Source organism: Pseudorca crassidens, chromosome 18 (genome assembly GCF_039906515.1).
Source record: "Pseudorca crassidens isolate mPseCra1 chromosome 18, mPseCra1.hap1, whole genome shotgun sequence".
NCBI lineage: Eukaryota > Metazoa > Chordata > Mammalia > Artiodactyla > Delphinidae > Pseudorca > Pseudorca crassidens.
The window spans coordinates 29,036,976-29,061,747 of record NC_090313.1 but is presented as its reverse complement, the minus strand read 5'-3'; the positions used below and the strand labels follow the sequence as shown (position 1 = coordinate 29,061,747).

General features: G+C 38.4%; 1 protein-coding gene across 1 annotated transcript in view; it reads left to right on the top strand.

The window, feature by feature from the left end:
• SCEL (sciellin) overlaps window positions 1-24,772 on the top strand; it is a 326,730-nt gene that overhangs the window by 69,672 nt on the left and 232,286 nt on the right. Inside the window, exon 2 of the mRNA XM_067713410.1 lies at window positions 12,250-13,761. The gene's annotated coding sequence lies outside the window, so the exon portion shown is untranslated. The remainder of the gene's footprint in view (window positions 1-12,249; window positions 13,762-24,772) is intronic.

Sequence of the window (24,772 nt, the reverse complement as noted above, 5' to 3'; positions counted from 1 at the left end):
TTGGGTTGGAGACATGCTCTTGTGGTGTCTTTTTGCCACCCTGTCCCCATGCTTCCCCACAACCCCCAGCTCTTTTAGAATATCTGTGGCTTCAGCAACAGTGAACATTCAGTGGAGCTGAAGAAGTGGTAAGGTTTATTAGTACCTTATGCCTTTAGCAACCCCTCATTGATACCCTTCATGCCATGTCTGTCTAGGTTGTTAAATAACTTTTTTAAAGTTTCTTTTCTATACTTTTCTATACTAAATTGTTTATCCTGGGTCAAAACAAAGTTTTTTTAAAATGTAGACTTTAAGGTAAGATTCCAGAGACTTGGTCCCTTGGGAATTACCCCTCAGTGAAAAAATTCTATTTCTTTTGGACTAGAGACCTGGCAATGGCAAAATGGACTGCCACTGTGAACCATTTATTCTGTCTCACTGGACAGAATAAATGGTTTCCTAATTGAAGCTATGTCATGACATGAACTGTAAAATGTGGTAGCAATAATTTACTCTCAGCTTAAAGAAAATTGTCTGCTCTTTTTTAAAGCTTTTTTTCCCCAACTAGACTGTGAGATAATGTTTAAAAAAGGAATACTCTTTGCAGTACTATTTACACATTAATTTAAGCTACATATTTTGCAATATTTTAAAAGAACTAATTAAAAAGCATTGTGTGTGTGCTTTTGAATAGCATCATTTTTATAAGTACATCAGAATTTCTTAAGCATAATTTCATTTATTGTGAATTGTAAGTTCATTTCTTATATCCTATAACCCATAGACATTATATTAAAATGTGTATATATGTAACAACTACACACACACACACACACACACACACACACACTTTGTTTATATTAACCACGAAAACATATGGAAAGTTAGTATAATAATAATTGTGGAATTTCAGAAATAATGGGCAAAATAATTATTCCAAATGATGTTAAGATATTTGGTAATCTAGTTAGATCTCTATACCACACCTTTCACAAAAATACATTCCAAATAATTAAAGGTATAGACACTAAAAAATACCTCAAACTAGAAGAATGCTAGAAGAAAAGGAATGAAATATAGGTTTATAATTGTGGGATGAGGAAGGGCTATCTCAGCATGTTGTAAACCTAGAAACCGTAAAGAAATCAACATAATAAATTTATTTGAAAAGATAAAAGTAAATGTAAAAGATAAGTGAGAGGTTGGGTGAAAAATATATGCAATGTATGTAAAGATAAAAGATTAATATCCAGATTATCTTCTAACATTCTACTAATAAATATGAAAAAGACAATCAGCCAAATAGAAAATTGACAAAGAACTCAGAGTTCCTTTTATGAAAGACGGGGTAGAAATGTCCAAAAACTTATGAAAAAATGACCCATTTCAATAATTATTAAATAAATGAAAATTAAACAATAACAAGATATCTTATTCACCCACTTGATTGGCAACATTTCAACAGATTGATAACATGTGCCTTTAGTGAGGGAAAATGGACCTCTCATAATTGTATTGATGGGAGTGAATATAGGTATAGCTTTTTTTAAAAAAAACATCTTTATTGGAGTATAATTGCTTTACAATGCTGTGTTAGTTTCTGCTTTATAACAAAGTAAATCAGTTATACATATACATATGTCCCCATATCTCTTCCCTCTTGCATCTCCCTCCCTCCCACCCTCCCTATCCCACCCCTCTAGGTGGTCACAAAGCACCAAGCTGATCTCCTTGTGCTATGCAGCTGCTTCCCACTAGCTATCTATTTTACATTTGGTAGTGTATGTATGTCCATGCCATTCGCTCACTTTGTCCCAGCTTACCCTTCCCCCTCCCCATATCCTCAAGTCCATACTCTACTAGGTCTGCATCTTTATTCCTGTTTTGCCCCTAGTTTCTTCATGACCATTTTTTTTTTTTAGATTCCATATGTATGTGGTAGCATATGATATTTGTTTTTCTCTTTCTGACTTACTTCACTCTGAATGACAGTCTCTACGTCCATCCACCTCACTACAAATAACTCAGTTTCCTTCCTTTTAATGGCTGAGTAATATTCCATTGTATATATGTACCACATCTTCTTTATCCATTCATCTGTTGATGGACTCTTAGGTGGCTTCCATGTACTGGCTATTATAAATAGAGCTGCAATGGACATTTTGGTACATGACTCTTTTTGAATTATGGTTTCCTAAGGGTATATGCCCAGTAGTGGAATTGCTACATCATATGGTAGTTTTATTTTAAGTTTTTTAAGGAACCTCCATACTGTTCTCCATAGTGGCTGTATCAATTTACATTCCCAGCAACAGTGCAAGAGGGTTCCCTTTTCTCCACACCCTCTCCAGGATTTATTGTTTCTAGATTTTTTGATGATGGCCATTGTGACTGGTGTGAGATGATACCTCACTGTAGTTTTGATTTGCATTTCTCTAATGATTAATGATGTTGAGAAATCTTTCATGTGTTTGTTGGCAAACTGTATATCTTCTTTGGAGAAATGTCTATTTAGGTCTTCTGCCCATTTATGGACTGGGTTGTTTTTTTGATATTGAGCTGTATGAGCTGCTTGTGAATTTTGGAGATTAATCCTTTGTCAGTTGCTTCATTTGCAAATATTTTCTCCCATTCTGAGGGTTGTCTTTTGGTCTTGTTTATGGTTTCCTTTGCTGTGCAAAAGCTTTGAAGTTTCATTAGGTCACATTTGCTTTTTTTTTGTTTTTATTTCCATTACTCTAGGAGGTGGGTCAACAAGGATCTTGATGTGACTTATGGCATAGAGTATTCTGCCTATGTTTTCCTCTAAGAGGCTGATGGTGTCTGGGCTTACATTTAGGTCTTTAATCCATTTTGAGTTTATTTTTGTGTATGATGTTAGGGAGAGTTCTAATTTCATTCTTTTACATGTAGCTGTCCAGTTTTCCCAGCACCACTTATTGAAGAGGCTGTCTTTTCTCCACTGTATATTCTTTCCTCCTTTATCAAAGATAAAGTGACCATATGTGCGTGGGTTTATCTCTGGGCTTTCTATCCTGTTCCATTGATCTATATTTCTGTTTTTGTGCCAGTACCGTACTGTCTTCATTACTGTAGCTTTGCAATATAGTTTGAAGTCAGAGACCTGATTAGTCCAGCTCCATTTTTCTTTCTCAAGATTGCTTTGGCTATTTGGGGTCTTTTGAGTTTCCATACAAATTGTGAAATTTTTTGTTCTAGTTCTGTGAAAAATGCCAGTGGTAGTTTGATAGGGATTGCATTGAATCTGTACATTGCTTTAGGTAATAGAGTCATTTTCACAATGTTGATTCTTCCAATCCAAGAACATGGTATATCTCTCCATCTATTTATATCATCTTTGATTTCTTTCATCAGTGTCTCATAATTTTCTGCATACATCATTGTCTCCTTAGGTAGGTTATTCCTAGGTATTTTATTCCTTTTGTTGCAATGGTAAATGGGAGTGTTTTCTTAATTTCACTTTCAGATTTTTCATCATTAGTGTATAGGAATGCGAGAGATTTGTGTGCATTAATTTTGTATCCTGTTACTTTATCAAATTCATTGATTAGCTCTAGTAGTTTTCTGGTAGCATCTTTAGGATTCTCTACATATAGTACCATGTCATCTGCAACAGTGACAGCTTTACTTCTTCTTTTCCAATTTGTATTCCTTTTATTTCTTTTTCTTCTCTGATTGCTATGGCTAAAACTTCCAAAACTATGTTGAATAATAGTGGTTAGAGTGGGCAACCTTGTCTTGTTCCTGATCTTAGTGGAAATGGTTTCAGTTTTTCACCATTGAGGATGATGTTGGCTGTGGGTTTGTCATATATGGCCTTTATTATGTTGAGGAGAGTTCCCTCTATGCCTACTTTCTGCAGGGTTTTTATCATAAATGGGTGTTGAATTTTGTTGAAAGCTTTCTCTGCATCTATTCAGATGATCATCTGGTTTTTCTCCTTCAATTTGTTAATATGGTATATCACATTGATTGATTTGCATATATTAAAGAATCCTTGCATTCCTGGGATAAACCCTGCTTGATCATAGTGTATGATCCTTTTAATGTGCTATTGGATTTTGTTTGCTAGTACTTTGTTGAGGATTTTTGCATCTATGTTCATCAGTGATAATTGGCCTGTAGTTTTCTTTCTTTGTGACTTCTTTGTCTGGTTTTGGTATCAGGGTGATGGTGGCCTCATAGAATGAGTGGGAGTGTTCCTCCCTCTGCTATATTTTGGAAGAGTTTGAGAAGGATAGGTGTTAGCTCTTCTCTAAATGTTTGATAGAATTCGCCTGTGAAGCCATCTGGTCCTGGGCTTTTGTTTTTGGAAGATTTTTAATCACAGTGTCAATTTCAGTGCTTGTGTTTGGGCTGTTCATATTTTCTATTTCTTCCTGGTTCAGTCTTGGAAGTTTGTGCATTTCAAAGAATTTGTCCATTTATTCCAGGTTGTCCATTTTATTGGCATACAGTTGTTGTAGTAATCTCTCATGATCCTTTGTATTTCTGCAGTGTCAGTTATTACTTCTCCGTTTTCATTTCTAATTCTATTGATTTGAGTCTTCTCCCTTTTTTTCTTGATAAGTCTGGATAATGGTCTATCAATTTTGTTTATCTTCTCAAATAACAAGCTTTTAGTTTTATTGATCTTTGCTATCGTTTCTGTCATTTCTTTTTCATTTATTTCTGACCTGATCTTTATGATTTATTTCCTTCTGCTAAGTTCGGGGTATTTTTGTTCTTCTTTCTCTAATTGCTTTAGGTGTAAGGTTAGGTTGTTTATTTGAGATGTTTCTTGTTTCTCAAGGTAGGATTGTATTGCTATAAACTTCCCCCTTAGAACTGCTTTTGCTGCATCCCATAGGTTTTGGGTCATTGTGTTTTCATTGTCATTTGTTTCTAGGTATTTTTTGATTTCCTCTTTGATTTCTTCAGCGATCTCTTGGTTATTAAGTAGTGTGTTGTTTAGCCTCCATGTGTTTGTATTTCTTACAGATTTTTTACTGTAATTGATATCTAGGCTCATAGTGTTGTGGTCACAAAAGATACTTGATATGTTTTCAATTTTCTTAAATTTACCAAGGCTTGATTTGTGACCCAAGATATGATCTATCCTGGATAATGTTCCATGAGCACTTCAGAAGAATGTGTATTCTGTTGTTTTTGGATGGAATGTCCTATAAATATCAGTTAAGTCTCTCTTGTTTAAAGTATCATTTAAAGCTTGTGTTTCCTTATTTATTTTCATTTCGGATGATCTGTCCATTGGTGAAAGGGGTGTGTTAAAGTCCCCTACTATGATTGTGTTACTGTTGATTTCCCCTTTTATGGCTTTTAGTATTTACCTTTTGTATTCAGGTGCTTATATGTTGGGTGCATAAATATTTACAATTGTTATATCTTCTTGGATTGATCCCTTGATCATTATGTAGTGGCCTTCTTTGTCTCTTGTAATAGTCTTTGTTTTAAAGTCTATTTTGTCTGATATGAGAATTGCTACTCCAGCTTTCTTTTGATTTCCATTTGCATGGAATATCTTTTTCCATTCCCTCAGTTTCAGTCTGTATGTGTCCCTAGGTCTGAAGTGGGTCTCTTGTAGACAGCATATATACGGGTGTTTTTTTTGTATCCATTCAGCTGATCTATGTCTTTTGGTTGGAGCATTTAATCCATTTACATTTAAGATAATTATCGATATGTATGTACCTATTACCATTTTCTTAATTGTTTTGAGTTTATTATTGTAGGTCTTTTCCTTCTCTTATGTTTCTTGCCTAGAAAAGTTCCTTTAGCATTTGTTGTAAAGCTGGTTTGGTGGTGCTGAACTCTCTCAGCTTTTGCTTGTCTGTAAATGTTTTAATTTCTCCATCGAATCTCAATGAGATCCTTGCTGGTAGAGTAATCTTGGTTGTAGATTTTTCTCCTTTATCACTTTAAATAGATCCTGCCACTCCCTTCTGGCTTGCATAGTTTCTGCTGAAAGATCAGTTGTTAACCTTATGGGGATTCCCTTGTGTGTTATTTGTTGTTTTTCCCTTGCTGCTTTTATTTGTTCTTTGTATTTAATTTTTGATAGTTTGATTAATATGTGTCTTGGCGTGTTTCTCCTTGGATTTTTCCTGTATGGGTCTCCCTGTGCTTCCTGGGCTTGATTAACTATTTCCTTTCCCATATTAGGGAAGTTTTCAACTATAATCTCTTCAAATATTTTCTCAGTCCCTTTCTTTTTCTCTTTTTCTTCTGGGACCTCTATAATTCGAATGTTGGTGGGTTTAATGTTGTCCCAGAGGTCTCTGAGACTGTCCTCAATTCTTTTCATTCTTTTCTCTTTATTCTGCTCTGCAGTAGATATGTCCACTATTTTATCTTCCAGGTCACTTATCCGTTCTTCTGCCTCAGTTATTCTGCTATTGATTCCTTCTAGAAAATTTTTAATTTCATTTATTGTGTTGTTCATCAGTGTTCGTTTGCTCTTTAGTTCTTGTAGGTCCTTGTTAAATGTTCCTTGTATTTTCTCCACTCTATTTCCAAGATTTTGGATCATCTTTACTATCATTATTCTGAATTCTTTTTCAGGTAGACTGCCTATTTCCTCTTCATTTGTTAGGTCTGGTGCGTTTTTACCTTGCTCTTTCATCTGCTGTGTGTTTCTCTGTCTTCTCATTTTGCTTACCTTACTGTGTTTGGGGTCTCCTTTTCCCAGGCTGCAGGTTTGTAGTTCCCTTTGTTTTTGGTGTCTGTCCCCAGTGGCTAAGGTTGGTTCAGTGGGTTGTGTAGGCTTCCTGGTGGAGGGGACTAGTGCCTGTGTTCTGGTGGATGAGGCTGGATCTTGTCTTTCTGGTAGGCAGTTCCACGTCTGGTGGTGTGTTTTGGGGTGTCTGTGGCCTTATTATGATTTTAGGCAGCTCTGTGCTACTGGGTGTGTTCCTGTCTTGCTAGTTGTTTGGCATAGGGTGTCCTGCACTGTAGCTTGCTGGTCATTGAGTGGAGGTGGGTCGTGGCATTGAGAGGGAGGTGTCTGGGAGATTTTTGCCATTTGATAATACGTGGATAATGGAGGTCTCTTGTTGACCAGTGTCCTGAACTTGGCTCTCCCACCTCAGTGGCACAGCCCTGACACCTGGCTGGAGCACCAAGAGAATGTCCTCCACACAGCTCAGAATAAAAGGGAGAAAAAAGAAAGAAAGAAAGAAGATAAAATAAAATAAAATAAAGTAAAATAAAATAAAATTTTTGAAAAAAATTATTAAGAAAAAAATTTTTAAGTAATAAAAAAAAAAACAATGGACAGACAGAACCCTAGGACAAATGGTAAAAGCAAAGCTATACAGACAAAATCACACACAGAAGCATGCACACTCACAAAAAGACAAAAAGGTTAAAAATATATATATATCATTGTTCCCAAAGTCCACCTTCTCAGTTTTGGGATGATTCGTTGTCTATTCATGTATTCCACAGAGGCAGGGTACATCAAGTTGATTGTGGAGATTTAATCCGCTGCTCCTGAGGCTGCTGGGAGAGATTTCCCTTTCTCTTCTTTGTTCGCTCAGCTCCCGGGGTTCAGCTTTGGATTTGGACTCGTCACTGCGTGTAGGTCGCCTGAGGGCCTCTGTTCTTCGCTCAGACAGGACGAGGTTAGAGGAGCAGCTGATTCGGGGGCTCTGGCTCACTCAGGCCGGGGAGCGGGAGGGGTAAGGATGCGGGGCGAGCCTGCGGCGGCAGAGGCCAGCCTGACGTTGCACCAGCCTGAGGCGCGCCGTGCGTTTTCCCCGGGAAGTTGTCCCTGGATCCCGGGACTCTGGCAGTGGCGGGCTGCACAGGCTCCCGGGAGGGCAGGTGTGGATAGTGACCTGTGCTCGCACACAGAATTCTTGGTGGTGGCAACAGCAGCCTTAGCGTCTCATGCCCGTCTCCGGGGTCCGCGCTTTTAGCCGCGGCTCGCGCCCGTCTCTGGAGCTCCTTTAAGCGGCGCTCTTAATCCCCTCTCCTCGCGCACCAGGAAACAAAGAGGCAAGAAAAAATCTCTCAACTCTTCGGCAGCTCCAGACTTTTCCCCAGACTCCCTCCCAGCTAGCCGTGGCGCACAAGCCCCCTTCAGGCTGTGTTCACGCTGCCAACCCCAGTCCTTTCCCTGGAATCCGACCTCCGAAGCCTGGGCCTCAGCTCCCAGCCCCATCCGCCCCTGCGGGTGAGCAGACAAGCCTCTCGGGCTGGTGAGTGCCGGTCGGCACCGATCCTCTGTGCGGGAATCTCTCCGCTTTGCCCTCCACACCCCTGTTGCTGCGCTCTCCTCCGTGGCTCCGAAGCTCCCCCGCTCCGCCACCCGCAGTCTCCGCCCGCGAAGGGGCTTCCTAGTGTGTAGAAACCTTTCCTCCTTCACAGCTCCCTCCCAGATGTGTAGGTCCCGTCCCTATTCTTTTGTCTCTGTTTTTTCTTTTGCCCTACCCAGGTACGTGAGGGAGTTTCTTGGCTTTTGGGAGGTCTGAGGTCTTCTGCCAGCATTCAGTAGGTGTTCTGTAGGAGTTGTTCCACATGTAGATGTATTTCTGATGTATTTGCGGGGAGGAAGGTGATCTCCACGTGTTACTCTTCTGCCATCTTGAAGCTCCTCCATCAGATGTAGCTTTTTGTAAGGCAAATTAACATTAGCTATCAAAAGTAAAATATGCATGACATTTGACCTAGACATTTCACTAGAAATTCTACTTCTAGGGGTCTATCCTACAGAAGTACTAGCTTAATTATACACAAAATAAATGTCCATGGATGCTCATTCATTGCAGTGTTGTTTATTAGCCAAAAACAAGCAGAATTCTCAATTAATAGGAAAATGTTTAAATCAATATAGAATATTCATTAAAGGAAATTCATATAGCAATTAAAAAGAAAGTTGTAGATTCATATGTGTGGACTTGCAAATATATTCACTATAAGTAAAACAAAAAGCACATTGCAAAACCATATTCATAACCTGATTCTATTTTCCTTTGGGGAAAAAAATCAACAAAAATATATATTCATATAAGCATAGAATAAAATCTGGAAGAATATAAAATGATCTCTTGATGGTGACTACAGAGCTGCATGCCAAAGAGAAAGGAGAGAAGGAAGGAGTTTCACTTATTTCACATACATTAAAAGATAACAGTGGGATTATGAGTGATTTTCTTTTTTTATATTTAACATCTCTTCTATTAACAGACATGTATTACATGTCTTACTTTTGTATTCAAAAACCAAATGTAACCTTGAAAAGATAATTCTTGAAGGATGGAATGAAAAGATGAGAGACCAGAGACAGGAAGATAATTTAGGAGACCTTGAATGACCTTGGGAAGGACATGAGCAACTGGCCCAGTGCCGAGACAAAGGGGTTGAGAATGAAGGGCTGAGGTGAGACTCTGGGAGATGGAACTTGAGTGGAGAGGTGGGGTCTGGCTCACAGGTGAGTTATTATATATCTCGAACTCCCAGTCTGGAGCTCTTTCCTGGAGCCATGAAAGGTCCCATTAACCACCACACTGGCACCACACTGAGACCTTCAAGGACCAGAACATGGGCATGGGCACACCCAGAGCACACTTACAGCAGGTAAAATACCCAGGTTGTCTTGTTCCTAAGTAGCCAACCATTTCAGTTCTGATTTCCCACTTACATGTTTCCACGTGAGACCAGATGAAAGCAGCACCATCTTTGCCAAGGGCCCCTTGGGCTGTTCTCTGCAGCTCAGTGACCTGAAGGTTATACATCATTACATCAGCCTCCCCTTCAGGGACTGGCAAGCAGCTCTCAGGCTGTCTCCAGGGAAGCCAGCTTTCCTTCCTTCACTCTGCTTGATCCTGACGTTCATTGTGTGTAGTCTGCTCAGCCTGTAGTAAAATCTTCTGGTTCCTTTTTACTAAGTCATGCTCATAAACATGAGACTTAACCCACCTGCAGTCTGCTCTGACCCCAGCATTGTCAGTTGCCCTACATAGTCATCGTGAACATTGTCTGTGGCCAAAGCATGTCTCACCTTTGAGTTATTTCAGGCCTCTGGCCATACCTTCCAATATGCATAAGTGACTGCTCAGCACAGAGTAAGCAATGTCACATGATGGAAACTAATTTCATGTGGGGAACCTCTCTGAAAGGCCTGCTCACTTGTTGTTTGTTTACTCAGAAGCAGATGTTTAAACATCTGCTTAAATATTGTGAAATCTTTTCACCAATTGGACCTTTGGTTCTTGCAGCATAACGGGGAAAGCTCATGTTACAAGAGTAGAGGCAAATTGTATGTTGAAAAGGGGAATTTGGTAGAAAAGCTTTTCTAGCATTTCTATGAAAACAAGTACAATGTTAACAAAAGCTTTCATGTATTTGAATAGAAGATACCTTTGGTTTCTTTAAAGCTCGTTAGTACACTATTACCTTGAATCTTTATTTATTTTATGGATATATTATATGGAGTGCTACATATAAAAATTTTACAGAAAATTTTAAATAAAATTTAAAATATATCTAAGAACTGAACCAGTATTGTAGAGAAAAAGCATTGTCCTTTTTTCTTCTCCAGTAAAAGGTTGGATAATCTTTCTGATTTTAAATTATTATATTTCCAGATCAACATCTCCAAGGAGCTGCATACTGACCTACGAAGATGCAACAGCAGTCCTGCTGCTTTGCTTCTCTAATGCAATAGACAAACATCTAATCTGGTTACTGCACAGAGCTAATGTCTTATTTTGAATTTGAGTGATTTCTGTCTGATGTCACATGGAAGAAAATGTAATTTTTGCCCGTCTTTTAGCAGCAGATAGTTTGTTGATTTTGTTGCTCAATGGCTTATCTTTAGAAGGAATTTTGAAATTGCACCTTGAGACGTACCATTTTGCATATGAGATAGTTGAGACTATTTACTGGTAGCTTTTTTAGGCAGAAGCATATAACTAGATGAAAATTAAATCAGTTGTTTGTCCTCCCTGATCTCAATCACTGGTTTTAACGGAAGTATCTAGTTGCTTAGGCATCTTGGAGAGCAGTTTGGGAATGAAGAAATTATTTCTAATTCAGTCTCTCTGTTACCTTTCTGGACTCAGTTTTTCCGGTACACACACATGCATACACACACACGCAAAATGAAATAACAGGGAAATTTCAATCCATTTTAAAGAAAAATAAAAAGCAAGGATGAAATATTATTAAAACTCTCTCTTTTTCTGTTTGAATAATATGCTACATCGAGGGTGAAGCTTAACTGGTAGCTTGAAGGTGGGTGACCTCCAATATGACAGTGCTTTATTGCAGGGGTCCCCAGCCCCCGGGCCATGGACCGGTACCTGTCTTTGGCCTGTTAGGAACTGGGACACACAGCAAGAGGTGAGTAGTGGGTGAGTGAGTGAAGCTTCATCTGAATTTACAGCCGCTCCCCATCGCTCGCAGTACCGCCTGAGCTCTGCCTCTTGTCAGATCAGTGGTGGCATTAGATTCTCCTAAGAGCTCAAACTGTACTGTGAACTGGCGTGCAAGGGATCTCGGCTGTGCGCTTCTTATGAGAATCTAATGCCTGATGATCTGAGGTGGAGCTGAGGCGGTGATGCTAGCGCTGGGGAGTGGCTGCAAATACAGATTATCATTAGCAGAGAGGTTTGACTGCACAGAGACCATAATAAATCAATTGCTTGCAGACTCACATCAAAACCCTATCAGTGAGTGGCAAGTGACAATTAAGCTGCGTCTGGTGGCAGGCTTTACAGTGGCCAGTAAGTTGATGTATTTCAATTGTACAGCTGCATCTGGTGGCAGGCTTTAAGTCAGAATCCCACACTTATTTTAGTCCACATGTGACCCGCGCATTATTTTATTTACCACTCCCGTCCGCACCTCTTTCCCACACTGCACACTTGTCTCAGTCACAGTTTTGGTAATCCCACAAGCTAACCCTAGCGAAGATGAGTGTCTGCACTGAGAGCATCATTCTTAGTGGCTAACCACATTGCTAAAGCTAAGAAGCACTTTACTATTGGTGAAGAGTTGATCCTGCCTGCTGCTAAGGACATTGGTTGTGAACTTTCAGGAGAGGCTGCAGTTCAAAAGGTGGCACATGTTCCTCTTTCACATAGCACCATAACTAGACAAGTTGATGAAATAGCAGAGGATATTGAGGCACAATTATTAGAGAGGATTAATGTGTCACTGTGGTATGCAATCCAGGTTGACGAGTCTACCGATGTTGACAACAAGGCAACAATGCTTGTTTTTGTGTGATATAATTTTCAGGAGTATGTGCATGAGGCTATGTTACGTGCACTTTTGTCGCCAACCAACACCACAGCTACAGAACTATTCAAGTCTTTGAATGATTCCATATCAGGAAAACCGAACTGGTCATTTTGTGCCGGTATATGCACAGATGGAGCGGCTACCATGACTGGACGGCTTTCTGATTTCACTGCTCGGGTCAAAGAGGTCGCTTCTGAATGTGAGTCTATGCACTGTGTCATCCATAGAGAAATGCTGGCTAGCCGAAAAATGACACCTGAACTTAACAGTGTTTTGCAGGATGTGATTAAAATTATCAACCACATTAAAGTACATGCCCTTAACTCACATCTGTTTGTGCAGCTCTGTGAGGAGATGGACACAGATCACACATGTCTTCTCTTATACACAGAAGTGAGATGGCTTTCTAAAGGCAGATCACTGGCCAGAGTTTTTGAGTTACGAGAGCTGCTCCAAAGATTTATTTTAGAAAAAGTCACCACCGGCAGCACATTTCAATGACACAGAATGGGTTGCAAAACTTGCTTACTTGGACTTCCCTGGTGGTGCGGTGGTTAAGAATCTGCCTGCCAATCCAGGCGACACAGGTTCGATCCTTGGTCCAGGAAGATCCCACATATCACAGAGCAACTAAGCCCGTATGCCACAACTACTGAGCTTTCACTCTAGAGCCCTCAAACCACAACTACTGAGCCCGCAAGCCACAACTACTAAAGCCCTCGTGCCTAGAGCCTGTGCTCTGCAACAAGAGAAGCCATAGCAATGAGAAGCCCGCAGACCACAATGAAGGGTAGCCCCCGCTTGCCGCAACTAGAGAAAGCCTGCGTGCAGCAACCAAGACCTAATGCAGCCGAAAAAATTAAAATTAAAAAAAATAAAATAAAAAACGTGCTTACTTGTGTGACCTATTCAACCGGCTCAATGAACTAGCTGCATTCAAAGCCAAACTGGAATTATGGGGACGACGAGTGAACACTGGGATATTTGACATTTCAAACATTTGCAGAGATTTTGAAAGGGACTGAGCCAGGGCCTTCTTTCTCCTAGCTGGTGCATGATCACCTGTCTCAGCTTTCAAAGGAGTTTGAGGATTGCTTCCCAACCGCAAAAGACCCCGGAACTGGGAGGGAATGGATCCGCAACCCATTTCTGAATAAGCCAGGTGAAGCAACTTTGTCCATGCTAGAAGAGGATCAACTGCTTGAGATCACAAATGACGGTGGCCTTAAAAGTATGTGTGAGACAACTTCAAATCTCCATGTGTTCTGGATTAAAGTCAAGGTGGAATATCCTGAGATTGCCACAAAAGCACTGAAAAGCCTGCCTCCATTTCCAACATCCTGTCTTTGTGAAGCAGGGTTTTCTGCAGTGACAGCAACCAGAACAAGATTACAGAGTAGACTGGACCTAAGCAACACACTTCGGGTGTCACTGTCTCCCATCACCCCCAGATGGGACCATCTAGTTGCAGGAAAACAAGCTCAGGGCTCCCACTGATTCTGCATTATGGTGAGTTGTATAATTATTTCATTATATATTATAATATATAATGTATATTACAATGTATTATTATATATTATGATGTATTATTATTATAGCAGAAATAAAGTGCACAATAAATGTAATGCTCTTGAATCATCCCAAAACCATCCCCCCACCACTGGTCCTTGGAAAAATTGTCTTCCACGAAACCAGTTCCTGGGGCCCAAAAGTTTGGGGACCTAGGCTTTATTGTTCCTTCATGCAGATATCTGGTGGCCTTGAGTCCTAGGTCAGCTCTTCAGCACTCATAGAAGATCATCACTAGTTTCAGTTGATTTGAAAGCCTATTGATCTGCCCTTAGTTAGAAACATAACCCAGCCATACTCAGGTTTCTACTATAAAATGTTTAACCTTGAAGACCCTGCTTCTCAATCATTTTCAAAAACTGCATTCAGAAGAACAAAATTAATAATGTGAATATCTAATATTTAAAACTAAGGGAATGATATCCACAGATATATGAATATCTAATATTCATAGGTATGCAATTGCCTGCAGGATATGCCATTTATCTCTCTTCATGGACACTGTAAGCCTCACCACTGGGGCAAGCCAGGCCATGAGAGAGTTGGATCTTGCCCCTCGTGAGTGCCTCACACTTGGGTGTTGGGATATCAGCCTACCTTTTGAGACCTAAAGTTCTATGATACTGCAAAGCTGCAAAAGTGTTTGGGCAACTTGGACTTCTGCCTGTATCTCTCAGCTTGCCTTAAGCAGATTCTGAGCAACTATGTTCAGGACTGATTGCCTATGTTCTTTTGGTTTTATGTTCTCTAGCTTCCCTTGTAATTGGCATACCAGGTCTCAGGAAGAATATCTATCCATTAGTAAATGTGCCACACTTGTCCCTGAGGTCAGTGATGAGGTGATGAGTAACAAGTCAGAAAAATGAATGAATGACATTTTCTTATTTGGAGCTCACTAGAGAATGTGGTTTTTCCTGAAAAACTGTAGACTTCCTACCATGTGATAATGGAAATTACCTAGATTTTCCACATTATATACCTGATTTAGAGAGGAAAAAAGCAAATATTTGTGGTCTAAGCAGCTCAGATGATGCCTTTGGTAAAAATAATTAGGTAATAGCTTAAATTTTACATTTGTTTTGTCTATAAAACCATGGTCTTCATCATGGGTCAAACTTTGGTTAGTGGTCAGGGGATATGTTGTTTTTAATAGGCTTTTAGTAGCATCCGTGGCCAAATTTGTTTTATTTTAGACATTCTTGAGTGAAATAAAGATGCCTTCCCTCACCCTAATTCCCAGACACCCAGTTCATTAACTATGAAATCTAATGAAAGTCATTCTCAGTTGGTTATAGAAAACGGTAGATATGCTGTAGATATGTTTACTGGCTTTTTGTAATTAAGAGGACTAAAGGATATAGCTTCCAGTTATGCATGTGAAAGGGGAAATTGGTGATGTTTTTGCTTTGTCTGAATAGAGTGATTCCTTCAGCTCATTTTCTAAACCCTTCTGCCAGAACAAGCTGGTTCTTCTGGGAAGACAGAACTGCCTACGGGCATATGCACCCATCTGTTCTTCTCTGCAAACATGCTTTGGTCTTTTCAACACACAGCCAGTGGGTGCTAGGGGTACCCAGTGCAGGTGGCCAAGCCAGGCATGTCTCAGCCAGGTAAGGGCGCGTTTATAGTTAAATATGTAATTATAAGAAAACAATTACAAAAAAGAGTTTGCCATAACAAAATTTCTCTGCCTCTGCTAATGGCTCACAGTCTTCTGCGGGCTCTATACTCTCAATGCTTCTTATTTTTTTTTAAGTTTTTTTTTTTTTAAGTTTTAAATTTTTGGCTGCATCGGGTCTTCGTTGCTGCACACAGGCTTTCTCTAGTTGCGGCGAGCGGGGGCTACTCTTCATTGTGGTGCACGGGCTTCTCATTGTGGTGGCTTCTTTTGTTGCAGAACACGGGCTCTAGGCGCATGGGCTTCAGTAGTTGCGGCACTTGGGCTCAGTAGCTGTGGCGCATGGGCCTAGTTGCTCCGCAGCACGTGGGATCCTCCTGGACCAGGGATCGAACCCGCGTCCCCTGCACTAGCAGGCGGGTTCCCAACCACTGTACTACCAGGGAAGTCCCTGAATGCTTCTTTATAAATGCTTTTCTTGGTCTTTGTCACACATGGTCAAAATAGCTTGTTTGTGTGCTGTTTGCATTGTAAAACTAATATCACGCTCATATGTAGTTCTCGAATTCTTTTGTCAAAAATGTCAACTAACAACCATTCTTCCATTTTTGCTTTCTTGCCTCACTTATATTTCAACTCTTACTGGGAAAATATGCTTGAATTCCCAGAGTACCCACTACACAGGCAGCATCCAGGAGCTTGTAAGAAGACAGATTGGGACAGAAGGAAATCGATGTTCCTTTCTTTTTAATAAAGGGCTCCAAGACTTTCTTTTCCCTTAATAATCTCTCTCTTTTGGCTGTTTAGTCTCTAGGTTCTATAGGAACAATATGTGAATTCTAGTATTGAATTCTCATCTAACATTTTATTTTGACTAAAAATTGTAAAGCTTATATGAAATTCACCACAGTGGGATTTTACTATGTGGGTAATGAGGACACACAGACTTAAAATCATAGAACTCAAGAGTCAGAGTGATTGAAGCAATCCCCTAATTCAATCCCTTCATTTTTCAGAGGAGGAAACTAAGACTTAGAGCAGTTATATGAGCTGTTTACGGTTATTCATCTATTAAAGATTTAAAACTGGGAAAAAAGGAACTTCCCTGACGGTCCAGTAGTTAAGACTTCACCTTTCAATGCAGGGGGTGCAGGTTTGATCCCTGGTCGGGGAGCTAAGATCCCACATGCCTCACGGCCAAAAAACCAAAACATAAAATAAAACAGAAGCGATATTTTAACAAATTTAATAAAGACTTTTAAAAAAACTGGGAAAAGAACTCCTATTTGCTACTCTACCCAGTGATATAGAATATTGAATTTTGTCTATTTATTCGTATATATGTGTGTATATATATATATATAACAGAGACTGTTTTAAAAAGTTCTGGTTATGTTTGGTATACATGTTATACTTTAAGGGTTTCAAAGTTATTCAGATGCCCACTTTTTAGTAGGTTTAACATTCTCTAGGTCATAAGTATATGATTTAATTTTATTTAATAAGAAACTTAAAACTCTATAGTTGGTAAATAAATACTGGTAAAAAGATCAAAGAGATTCATAAAGTATGTTCACTTCCTATGGCTATAAGGTGGGACTTAATGAGGAAGAGAATGTATCGGGGAAATTGTAACAAAACAAAACAAAGCAACAACAAAAAACCCAAATTCACCATTTTTTTCCAAAACCAATATTGCTTTGGTTTTTACTTATTTGTATTTGTTTTGTATTTGCATAACATCCCACCTAGAATACCTAATCGATCATGGTCTCTGAGTTAATTATTAAACTTTATGCTTCCTACAAAGATACAATTATTATATAAAGATCTCTGAAATTTAATGGTGTCATTTCTCAGCAGCTCTATTAAAAGTGATAAAGCTACATCAAATAGTGTTTTAAAAATGATATCTCTGTACAGTTAAATGCTTTTTAGGACATTGACCTGGAATGATTGCCAGAATTCATGGTCCGAATGGAATTAATTTTCAAATTTAGCAGACACATACTTTCCACGTCTCCATCCCACTAAATAAATTAAAAGTTAATTTACTGTGATAGAGAGGCTGATGGAAACTGAGAGTAATCTTTACTTCCATATGGTTAGATCACACCTGAGCTTGACATGTCTTTTTACACACTGGCCCTCAGCCTGCCCAGCTGTCTTTCCTGATACTCACTTCATAGTAAGTTCCCTTCTCCCTTTCCTTTTCTGTGCAGTCCCTGAGGCTGTCTTGGCCTCTTCACTTACCTCTATTACAGCATTACTAGCCCCAGAGCCTGCCCAAATTTGTGGCAGGCTGACTATTGGTCCTCCAAAGATGTACATGCATAATTCCTAGGACCTATGAATATGTTACCTTACATGGTAAAAGAAACATAGCAGATATGATTAAATTAAAGATTTTGAGCTGGAGAGATTATAATGGCTTATCTGGGTGGGCCCAATGTAATCACAAGAATTTTTATAAGAGGGAGGTAGGAGGACCAAAATCAGAAAAAGGAGATGTGATGGCAGAACCAGAGGTCAGAGAGATGCCCTTTGCACATTGAGGAAGGAGCCAGAAGCCTAAGAATGCAGACGGCAAAGGGAAGAAAACAGACCCTCTCCTAAAGCCTCCATAAAGAACTGGTCCTGCCAACACCTTGATTTTAGACTTCTGCTTCTTGAACTGTAAGAGAATAAATTCATGTTGTTTTAAGCCACTATTTTGTTACAGCAATAGGAAACTAATATAATAATCACATATATTAAATTCCTCTCAAGATCATAACATGATAATAGGTATTATTCATTGCAAAAGATAATAGTACCATTAAATCCTTTTCCTTAGTACTGTATTTAAATAAATGTCTTTTTAAACGTGTATTTCTAAGCTTGTTTCAAAATATTTTTGTAAATAAATCTCATACCATTTCCATATTTTATAATTAATTAATAAATGTATTCACTGAGTTTATATTTATTAAATATGTACTGTCTGCAAAGGAGTGCATTGTAGAGGACATGAATATTTATGACATGGACTTTGATTCCAAAGAATTCATAAGGTTAATATCTAGGAGCTAGTATATATGCATAAATAACTGTTGCCCAAGGTGGCATACTATATTTGTTTTCCAGGGCTGCCATAACAAAATACCATAGACTGGGCAGCTTAAGCAAAGAAATTATTTTTTTACAGTTCTGAAGGCTAGAAGTCTGAGCTCAAGGTGTTGACAGAGTTCGTTTCTTCTGAGGTCTCTTTCCTTGGCTTACAGATGTCAGCCTTCTACCTGTGTCTTCACATGGCCTTCCTTCTCTGCATGCCTGCATCCTAATCTGTTCTAATAGGGATTCCAGTCATATTGAATTAAGGCCCACCCTAATGAGTGCATTTTACCTTAATTAGCTCTTTAAAGACGCTGTCTCCAAATACAGCCATAATTTGAGGTGCTAGAGATTTGGACTTCAACATATGAATTTTTTTTATTGACGTATAATTTACAATGTTGTATTAGTTTTCAAGTGTACAGCAAAGTGATTCTGCTTTATATGTATATATATATATATATATATATATATATATATATATATATATATATAATTTTCCAGATTCTTTTCCATTGTAGGTTATTGCAAGATATTGAGTATAGTTCCCTGTGCTATACAGTAAGTCCTTGTCGATGATCTATTTTATATATAGTAGTGTGCATTTGTTAATCCCAAACTCCTAACTTACCCCACATACACACTGTTATCCCCTTTGGTAACCATAAGTTTGTTTTCTATATCCGTGAGTCTATTTTTGTTTTGTAAATAAATTCATTTGTATCATTTTCTTAGAAGTTCATTTGTATCATTTTCTTAGATTTCACATATAGGTGATATCATATGATATTTGTCTTTCTGTGTCTGACTTACTTGACTTAATATGATAATCTCTAGGTTCATCCATGTTGCTGCAAATGGCATTATTTCATTCTTTTTTAATGGCTGAGTAATATTCCATTATATATATATATATGTATATATATATACACACACACACACACACACACACACACATACATACACCATATCTTCTTTATCCATTAATCTGTTGATGGATATTTAGGTTGTTTCCATGTCTTGGCTATTGTAAATAATGCTGCTGTGAACATTGGGGTGCAAGTATCTTTTCAAATTAGAGTTTTCTCCAAATATATGCCCAGGAGTGAAATTGCTGGATCAAATGGTAACTCTATTTTTAGTGTTTTAAGGAACCTCCATACTGTTCTCAGTAGTGGCTGCACCAATTTACATTCCCACCAATAGTGTAGGAGTGTTCCCTTTTCTCCACACCCTCTCCAGAATTTATTGTTTGTAGACTTTTTGATGATGGCTATTCTGAGCAGTGTGAGGTGATACCTCATTGTAGTTTTGATTTGCATTTCTCTAATAATTAGGGATATTGAGCATCTTTTCATGTGCCTATTGGCTATCTGCATCAACATGAATTTTGAGGGAACATAATTCAGCCCACAACACATACTAAAGGTCATAAAAGAGATGCAAATAAATTGCTCTGGGAAAATTCAGAGCAGAGTGAGATAGTCCAGATACTGCAAATGAAATTCACTTAAAAATCAAATGATTAGCAAAGATCTCCTTGCCATGTATGATTACTTTTAAGACTGAGCCATCCCTCCCAGAGCACACAGAGGCAAATGGAGCAATCCTGATGAATATGGAAATGGTAAATAAAATTATAGAACATGTATGTGTCCTTTCATGAAAACACTCATAATTGTGCAGTTCCTGAATTCCATTCCCAGGCAACAAACAAAGCCAGCAGCTAGCAATGATGAATCGGCCCTTTAGAAGTAAACAAATTCTGTTGTGCTCTTAGGAACTATCGTGCCTAGGCTTACACATACGAATGCATCTTCGCTGAGGCAAAAACAAGCCAACAAACAAAAACAAAAAATCCACAACAAAACATTTTGAAAAGCTTATTGTTCTCATAAGAGAACATGTTCCAGCAAAAAGAGGATGACATATTAACATGTTAGGTGAGTAAAGCACGCTATGTTCCTTGGAGTCCTAACTGATATGTTCCAAAGAAAAGGCCCACCCCAAAGTTAAGGTATAGTCAGCTGCAGCCAAGATGTAATCCTGTTATGAAAGCAGACAATGTTCATAGCAATATTTTCATTGCCTTATCAGCAGAGCAAAAATGCTCAGGAACTCACTGGAGCTGGTGATTTAATCAACCTAATTTGACCCATCATTATTCTAGTGCTGCATATGGAAAAATGTGGACACGGGACAGGGAAGGTCCCTGGTAAGGGAGATAAGATGCACACACAAGATAACTCACTCATTAGAAGGTCATAATACATGATAAAACACTATGTAGAGAGTCTGAAGGAAAACTAGATATAAGCACCTTTGAATTTCTGGGCATAGAAAAAAAAAATGAAGAAATTCCACTTTTAGGTTATTCATTTGCATAAATATTTGCTAATTTTGTACCTTAAACTTTTCTGTACCTTATACATCACTGTACTCTATTATTTCAGACAAACTGTGTACTAGAAATTTCGAAAACAATTTAGTTCTCAAATCCCAAATAATAGTAAGAGTGGGGCAAAATGAATGCAAAGAAATAAAGTGGGAGAATGGGAGGATGCTTAGTAATGACAGTTAAAATGCTGTTTTTTCTAATATAGTTCTGTTTCTGTTGTAAAGTACCTAAATTCAGTTGTCTAAAGAGTGTTTGCTAGCAGCACATGAATTGAGTTAATGATAGTGTACAATTTTTAGTAGGAGTTACTGGAAGTTTTCTAAGGATGTTGATTCATCTCAAATCATATTGTTTTCCAGATGGAGTCTGTTGGGTTTTAACAAAAACCCCATGGCTAATTGCAGGTAGGAAATAGCTATATGCGATAACTATTTCATTGATGGTGTTGGGTATTTTTTGTGGTTTTTTTTTTTTTGGTACGCGGGCCTCTCACTGTTGTGGCCTCTCCCATTGCGGAGCACAGGCTCTGGACACGCAGGCTCAGCGGCCATGGCTCACGGGCCCAGCCGCTCCGTGGCATATGGGATCTTCCCGGACCGGGTCACGAACCCGTGTCCCCTGCATCGGCAGGCGGACTCTCAACCACTGCGCCACCAGGAAAGCCCTGTAGTGTTGGTTTTTGTCTTAGATCCAGTACAGCAATGTGCTTCTTAGCAACACACTTCCTGTAGTCAAGGAGACGTTGTCACACACTTAGAGGAAGAGATGGAAATGGATATCTAGGGCTATCCTGCAGGTAATGAGAGGATACTTGCCTAGAAGTAACTGTTCTCTATTTTAATTAAATTCAAAGCAATTTAAATCACAACTTAAATGATTGAGATTGGAAAACAAAATTTTTTTACAGTAAAGATACCTAAACTTGGTTAGAGATATTATAGTTGGAGAATGATTCACCTGAGTCTTAAGGCCCAAATTATTGTTTTTAAGGGGTTAGAGTCAATTCTAAGACTCTATGCCAGAGAGGTGGGGAAGCTTTCTGAAGGAGGTCTTAAGGAAAGTCGGAAAATGTGAAAAAAAGTAAAGAAAAGCCTGAAGGGCAAATTTTCTTGTTGCCTTACCCATATATCTCAGTAATCACATAAAAGTACCCAGCCAATGTTTGTGGATTTGCCCTGCTCTGCCCCAAGCCAACAGAAGAGCATGTAAAACAGCAACAAAATGACCTTGTGCTTTCACCTAATTGCAGAGAAGCTTCAAGGAAGGTACTCAGCTTTTTCATACTGCAGTACAGGGGTTGGCAAAATACAGCCTGTGAGCCAAGTCTGGCCTGCTGCCTGTTTCTGTATGGCCTGCGAGATAAGAACGTTTTCTATAGACAAATATTTGCGATTTATTTGATGACAGGCACACTAATTTTGACCCCCAACTCAGCAGTCATTACCGAAATAATTCCATTCATCTCATTAGAAGACCTGTATTACAAAAAATTATACTCTATTATGATTATTACATTATATATACATATATATATATATATATATATATATATATATATATATTTTGGTTACTCCACACAGCTCACAGCACCTTAGATCCCTCGACCAGGGACCGAACCTTGGGCCCTCGGCAGTGGAAGCGCAGTCCTAACCGCTGGACCGCCAGGGAATTCCCATACTTTGAATTCTGAATAAAAATTTTTATAAGTTTGTTTTCTCACTTATGTAATTTATATATAATATACTTTGTGGCCTCTTGACTCACAAAGTCTAAACTATTTACTGTCTGAGACTTTGCACAAAATGTTTGCCAACTCCTGTTCTAGTGAAGGAAATAGATGAATTGTGTAATTGTAGCAGTTTCTGACATCTCAGATCTTCCATAGCTAGTCAGAAAATAATTGGTAACATTTGTCACCCCATCCTATTTAAATACAAGATGTACTTGACTTTTCATCAATTGCTATATTTTTAGTGAACATAGCCCTGAGAAATTCTTTTTTTTCATATGATATTGAAGGAGGTAACTTTGAGGTATTCAGCTGGTGGATGGCTTCTCTCACATGTATCTTCTTGGTGGGGATGGCTGGAAGGCTGGGCTCATTTGGGAGAATTCACCACAGCACGCACCTATGTCCTCTACAGCATGGTAGTCTCAGGATAGTTGACTTTAGATAGATGGCAAGGTTCAGAAAAGCTTGGGTGGAAGTTTCAAGTCTTCTTATGATCAATCCTAGAAGTCCCAGAATGTCACTTCTATCATCTTCTATTGGTCAAGAAAGTCACAAAGACAAGCCCAGGGCTTCCCTGGTGGCGCAGTGGTTGAGAGTCCGCCTGCCGATGCAGGGAACACGGGTTCGTGCCCCAGTCTGGGAAGATCCCACATGCCGCGGAGCGGCTGGGCCCGTGAGCCATGGCCACGGAGCCTGTGCTCCGCAACGGGAGAGGCCGCAACAGTGAGAGGCCCGCGCACCGCAAAAAAAAAAAAAAAAAAAAGACAAGTCCAGATTCAAGACAAAGAGATGTCTTCTATTTTTGGCTTGTTAAATTTTTTTAAATTACTGTTTATTTAAATCACCAATGGTTACTGAAAATTATCAACTTTTTTTCTGAATCTACTATAACATTCTTTTTCTTCTTTGGTCTGTAATAGAGTAAATTACATTTATTGGTTTTCAAATGTGAAACCACCTTTGAATTCCTAGGGAAAAAACCCATCTTGGTCATGATGTATAATACTTTTTATATATTGGTTACTATTTTATAATGCCTTATTTAAACTTTTACATATGTGTTTCTGAGAGAGATTCACCTGTAATTTTCTTTCTTACAACGTCCTTGTCAGGTTTTTGCATAAAAGTTATGATGGCTTCATAGATGAGTTGCTACTTGTTCCCCCTTTTATTGATTCCCTGGAATAGTCTGTATAAGCTTGGTGCTATTTCTTTCTTAACTTCACTTGTTAGGCTGTTTGAACCTGGAGGTGTTTTTGTTTTCTTGGAAGGGTTCTTAATTTTGGGTTCAATTTCTTTAATACATATAGGACTCTATTCTATTTCTTCTTGAATCAGTTTTGGTATATTGTGTTTTTGTAGGATTTGACCACTTCATGTAAATTTTCAAATTCATTGACAAAAGTTCTTAGTAATATCCTCTTATTATCTTATTAATGACTCTAGTATTTGTACTGATGTCCCCATTTTCATTCCTGTAGTGATTATTTGTGACTTTTTTTCTCATTTTCTTAATTAGCTGTGCTAGAGGTTCACAAATTTTATTTTTTTCAAAGAACTGTTTGACTTAAAAAAATTTTTATTAACCTCTGTCTTTAAAATATTTTCCCTTTTTATTTGTTTATTTTTTGTTATTTTTCTAAATTCTTGATATTGATATAGGTATCATTGATTTTAGTCTTTTTTTCTAAATATGTATTTAAGGCTATAAAATTTCCTCTAATAATTGCTTTAATGCATTTCACATATTTTTGATACATTTCATTTTAATTATCATGTAGTTTAAAATATTATCTAATACTTACTGTGATTTCTTCTTTGACCCACTAGTTATTTAGAAGTTTTAGAGATAATAAATAGTTTAGGGTTTCATAGTTTTTATTTTTTTATTCATTTCTTGCTTAATTCCACTGTAGTCAGAGAACATTACTGTGGTTTGCTATATGGCCCAGCATAGCGTCAATTTTGCATGTTCGATGTGCACATCAAAAACATGTATATTTTTATTTGTTGAATCCAATGCTTTAAATATGTCAATTAGGTCAAATTTATTGTGTTTTTCAAATCTCCTCTGTCTCTATTAATACTTTCCCACAATTATTCTATTAGT